The sequence below is a fragment of the Physeter macrocephalus genome, chromosome 19 (assembly GCF_002837175.3).
Source record: "Physeter macrocephalus isolate SW-GA chromosome 19, ASM283717v5, whole genome shotgun sequence".
NCBI classification, from domain to species: Eukaryota; Metazoa; Chordata; class Mammalia; order Artiodactyla; family Physeteridae; genus Physeter; species Physeter macrocephalus.
This window is the reverse complement of record NC_041232.1, coordinates 27,948,516-27,954,408: the sequence shown is the minus strand read 5'-3', so window position 1 is coordinate 27,954,408 and position 5,893 is coordinate 27,948,516. Positions and strand designations below refer to the sequence as shown.

The 5,893-nt window shown below is 41.1% G+C and overlaps 1 pseudogene; it reads left to right on the top strand.

The window, feature by feature from the left end:
* Positions 1-1,121: 1,121 nt before the first annotated feature.
* LOC102985830 (small ubiquitin-related modifier 2-like) lies at positions 1,122-1,450 on the top strand (annotated as a pseudogene).
* The last annotated feature ends 4,443 nt before the right edge of the window (positions 1,451-5,893 follow it).

Sequence of the window (5,893 nt, the reverse complement as noted above, 5' to 3'; positions counted from 1 at the left end):
TCTCCCATTCTGTGGGTTGTCATTTTTTACTTTATTGATGCTGTCCTTCAAACCACAAAAGCTTTTAACTTTGATAAAGTCTAATATATCTATGTTTTCTTTGGTTGCCTGTGCTTTAAGTGTCATATCTAAGAAACCATTGCCTAATCCAAAGTCACAAAGATTTACACCTGCTTTTTTTTCCTGAGAGTCTTATTGTCTTAGATTAGGTTTCTGATCCATTCTGGGTTAGTTTTTGTATATAGAGTAAGGTAGGGCATCCAATTTCATTCTTTTACATGTGGCTATCCAGTTACCCAAGAACCATTTATTGAAAAGACTATCCTTTTCCCCCATTAAATGGTCTTGGCACCCATTGAAAATCAATGAACTGCCACTGTGAGGGTTTATTTCTGGACTCTCAATTCTACTGCGTTGACTTATATGTCTGTCTCTATGCCAGTAACACACCATCTTGATTACTGTAGCTTTATAGTAAGTTTTGATTTTGGGAAGCATGAGTCCTCTAACTTTGTTCTTCTTCAAGATTGTTTTGGCTACTCTGAGCCCCTTGCACTTCCATATGAATTTTAGCACCATCTTGTCCATGTTTGAACGAACTCAGCTGGAATTTTGATGACACTAAATGACTGTGGATCACTTTGGGGAGTGTTGCCATCTTGACAATATTAAGTCTTCTGACCCTGAGATATCTTTCCATTTATTTAGGTCTTCCTTAATTTCTTTCAACAGTGTTTTGCAGTTTTCAGAGTGTAAGTTTTGCACTCCTTTTGTTAAATTCATTCCCCAGTATTTTATTCTCTTCGGAGCTATTGTAAGTGAGCAGTTCCCGTTTCTCAGTTGATGGAGAAGTCCTTCCATGGTAAGAGCGTTGTCTGACACAGGTGTTTCAGTTACCTGGGAGTTTCAGACTTCTCTGGTTAAGTCTCAGCTATTTCATAATTAATGAACTGGAAATAAACTCCATAATAAAGATCTTCCCCTGCCCTGGTCTAACAGGTTCTAACTAAATTTATGCTCTCAAGGGACTTATTTTTTATTTTAGAAAATTCCCTTTGACTGATTGCTACCTCCTCTTCTGCCACTACTGGTGCTGCTCTGTGCTTGTTTGGTGCCAATCCTGGTACCTTTTTTGTGAAGCAGCCACTGAGAAGGCTCCAGAGGTTACCATGGCCAATGAAGAGCCCCAGGAGGGAGTCAAGACAGAGGACCACGATCACATTAACATGAAGGTGGTGAGGCAGGATGGTTCTGTGGTGCAGTTTGAGATTTGGAGGCGTAACCACTTTTGACGAAAGCCTATTGTGAATGACAGGGTTTGTCCATGAGGCAGATCAGATTCTGATTTGATGGGCAGCCAATCAATGAAACAGACACACCTGCACAGTTGGAAATGGAGGATGAAGATACAGCTGATGTGTCCCAATAGCAGACAGGAGGTGTCTACTAAAAGAGAGAACCTGCTGCTTTACTCCAGAACCAAGAAGTCATTGTAAGTTAGAAAACCACGATTTGGTTCCACCGCATCGTGACTGCTGCAGTACAGTTTTCTCTAGTCTTTCATTTTCCCCTCCCCCACTCCTTTGTTGTACATTAAGTAATGGAGGTATGTGCACAAGTATATTGATTTTTTTTAACTAAATGGCCAATGGTACATTTTGATCAACATCACAAGGAGATGGGATGGGGGAAAATACTGCTTCTGTGAAAATAGTCCCTCTCTCCATTACTGGCACGCTCATTCAGCTCATCTCTTTATATGCCAGTAAGTTCTTTTGATTTCCCTGTTTAACGAAAAAAGAACAATGTAACAATTATTGCATACCTTGTTTGATTGGAGAATTTTAATGTTTTTCATTTTCATTTCAAAACCAAGAACAATTTTATAACTTTCTTGTATGTAGCTGTTACAGGTAGGGCAATCTGTCTTTAAGCAAGGATAAATTACTGTAAAAGAAATGAATCCTAGATAGTTTTCCCCTTCAGGTCAAGCATCTTGTTGTTTAAATAAACTTCGTGGGTTTCTTTTTAATGCTTTTTTACTTCTGCTTCTCAGCTCAAGTGTGTAATTAACAGGAAAATGGAAAGTTGCTCACTATGCTTTCTTCGGATCGCTGTTAAATCACCTTATTTTAAGGAAAACTAAGGCAGAAATCCTTCCCCAGATGCTCTTCTTGGGAAGAATTTTAGTCCTCGGGCTATTTCTGAATGTGCTTTCAGCAAAAAGATTTTCAGTCACAGCATATGTGATTTTCAAGTTTCTTCTTTGCTGGGAATAATTAGAAAAATCACAAAATGGAGTTCAGAAATAGAAAAGAAAGATGATGTGAAGGAAGAGCAGTGAGAATTCTGCCAGAAGCCTTGGGAGGAACAAAGGGAGCTGGGAAAGGCCTCTTGCCTCCACCAGTGCCTGCCTGGGGAGGGTGCAGCCCTCAAGGGGCTCCGGTGCCCACTGGGTGCAGTCAGGCTGCACTGCAGTCATCCCAACCAGAGTGGGACCAAAGTGGGCTTCTCTCTAAGAAAAAATTTCAAACACACAAAATAAAAAGGAATTAAGTATTTGTCACAATGAACAAATACAGTGAAACCACCTATGCCCCCATCACCCCAGATTCAACAGTCATCAACTCATGGCCAAACTTGTGTCTTCTATAAACCGACTAATCCCCCACCCCAACCCCAGATTATTTGGAAGCAAATCCCAGACATTATATTATTTCAGCCATAAACCTTTTTTGTAACATCTTTATTGGAGTATAATTGCTTTACAATGGTGTGTTAGTTTCTGCTTTATAACAAAGAGAATCAGCTACACATATACATATATCCCCATATCCCCTCCCTCTTGCGTCTCCCTCCCACCCTCCCTGTCCCACCCCTGTAGGTGGTCACAAAGCACTGAGCTGATCTCAAACCTTTTTTTTTTTAATTGAGAAATTTCTTGATATTTCTTCATGAAGTAGTAAGCAGAATTAAAGAAATATACAGCCTAAAACAGTCAAAATGATCCTAAAATTTTTGTGACAATTACACATCTACAGCCAAAGTAAAAATGAAAAGTTTTTAATAAACCACTTTAAACGTTTTGCTCAGTAATTTATCTGAAATTGAACAGATATGAGGATAACTAGGATAGTGCCACTTTATCCTTCTCCAAAACAATTGTCATCCTTATAAAACAGTGGTTTGGTTCTGCAAGATTCCACAAATTTTCTTTGCCCAGTGTGAAGGGAAAGCCTGAAGATGAAAATAGCAGAGTCGACAACCAAAGAACTAGATTCTGCCGACCCTGGAGCAGGATGACCATCTGACTCAGACCCGTCCTGGTGAGGAGCAGAGGAGGAGCATGGATCCCGCTGGGAGAAAGTGAGTGACTCAGCCCAGGTCAGGATGGTCAGGAGGTGAGATGCTCTGAGGAAATCATGTGCCCAGCTCATGCCACAGCTGTGACTGTTGAGAAGGCCAAAGGCTCCCACTGCCTTGCAGGTGGCTGGGCTGTTTCCAGTGCAGTGAAAATTGTCCATGTAAGTCTGAATAACTTCCTATAAAAGACAAATGTATGGGGCACAACTGCGTGAGTTCCCTTATGTTCTGGCATATAAAGTAAGCAATGCCTTGGAAACAATTCCTACTCTAAGCTGCTAACTGGCTCGCAAGCTAGATCAATGCACTGCTGGCTACTCGTCTGACAGCTATATTGGTGTCTTACCTCTAATTGGCATTTGGTTTGGTTTTTTTTAAAAATAAATTTATTTATTTATTTATGGCTGCGTTGGGTCTTTGTTGCTGCACGTGGGCTTTCTCTAGTTGCGGCGAGCGGGGGCTCCTCTTCGTTGCGGTGCATGGGCTTCTCATTCAGTGGCTTCTCTATGTTGTACAGCACAGGCTCTAGGTGTGTGGGCTTCAGTAGTTGTGGCATGCAGGCTCAGTAGTTGTGGCTTGCAGGCTCTAGAGCACAGGCTTAGTAATTGTGGCACATGAGCTTAGTTGCTCCACAGCATGTGGGATCTTCCCAGACCACGGCTCGAACCCCTGCATTGGCAGGTGGATTCTTAACCACTGCACCACCAGGAAAGTCCCGGTATTTGGTTTTAAATCCAGTTTCAGAGGAATGTTTTATAAAAGTTTAAGAAATTTACTAGTGGTATCAATTTGAAGTAATAACTTACAAAACTACAATAATTAAAATCATGTGCTACACAGGAAAAACGGATCAATGGAACACACTAAGAAGTTTAGAAGTAGATCTGTATACATACAGGAATTCAGCATAAGGCTGGCATTTCAATTCAAGGAGGAAAAATAGTTTATTCAATAAGTGGTTTGGGGACAACTTATCTAGAAAAAAGAAATAAAGTTGAATCTGTATCCTATAAACCAGAATGAGTTCCAGATGGATCAAAAATGTATGTTGGATGTCAATTACATCTCAAAAAGCTGAAATAATACATTTGGGGGCAAAGTGGAATCATTCCAGTACCAGAGGAAATCATGGGCAATTTGTTTTTGTAATAATTTCCCTTAGAAAAGGGAAAAATCTTCTATATACAATACAAAATCCAGAAACTGTATCCTAAGTAATAAAGAACTGGGCTGGCCTGTCTCCAGTTCCTGGGAGGTAACCTTTAAATACCTGGAATTTCCCGAGTCATAAGAATGTCTTTGTCATTCTTGGTGGACCCTGAGAGTTTATACTAAGGAGATGACTCAGATGGTGGCTGGCCAGGACAGGAAGACCAGCGGGTGATTAGAGGGCTGGGGCTTTGAGTCACGTGGTATCAGCCCAACCTCTGGGGAAGGGAGGGGGAGCTGGAGGTTGCGTTCAGTCAAGTGGCCCATGATTCACTTACTCACACCTACACAATGAAACCATGGAAACTCTGGACATCAATGTTCAGGTGAGGACCCCTCGCTGCCAATCCTAAGCATGTTGTCATGCATCACCGTGCCAGGAGGGTGATGCGTCCGAACTCCACGGGGAGAGGACATCTGGGACCCTCCCAAACCTTGCCCTCAGTGTCTCTACTTTTGACTGCTTTTGATTTGTATCCTCTTCGCTACAATAAACTGAAATTTTAAAAAAAAACTGTATCACACTTTCCTGAGTTCTGTGAGACATTCTGGCGAATTGTTGAAACTGAGTGGGGAGTGGGGACCCCAAAGTGTAGCCTGTTGGTCAGAAGCGTGGATGCCTGGGGAACCCCGAGCCCGCGGCTGACATCTGAAGCCTGGAGGGGGATGGCGCCCTCACCTGCAAGGTTTGGCCTGACTCTGTAGTTGAAGTCAGAAGTGATGGCACCATTAACAAAGGGACTAATAACTGCTTATGTTAAACGCCAGAATTTTCTACATGGGCTCCTCAGAAGAATGGAAAAAGACGAATACCAAATGGGAAAACGTTTGCCACTCATACCACAGAAAATGACCAAATTTTCTAACAAGTAAGGGATATCTACAATACAAAAACAAAACAAAACAAAACAAAACCATTAGAAAACGAAGCTTAACCAAAACATAAAATACAAAAATCTTTTAAACTTATAAAAAGATATAACACCACTCATAATAAGAGAAATGCAAAATGATACTTCCCAAGACATGACTTTTTTACCTACCAGGTTGGGAAAGATCAAAAGTTTGGATCACGAACAGCTTGTGGGAAAAGCTGGAGCTAAGTTCTCTCACTCTTTCTGGTGGAAGTGTCCATCTGTGAAACCTCCAGGAAGAGCAATTGGCCAATGACTACAAAAATTTTGCTGCACATGACCTTCAACCCAGTGATACTACTTCTGGAAGTTGATCATATGGATAGATTTGTCCATGTGTAAAATTATTATGTACAAGCTAATTTATTTATTTATGGTGGTGTTATTTCTAATAGCAAAATATTGCA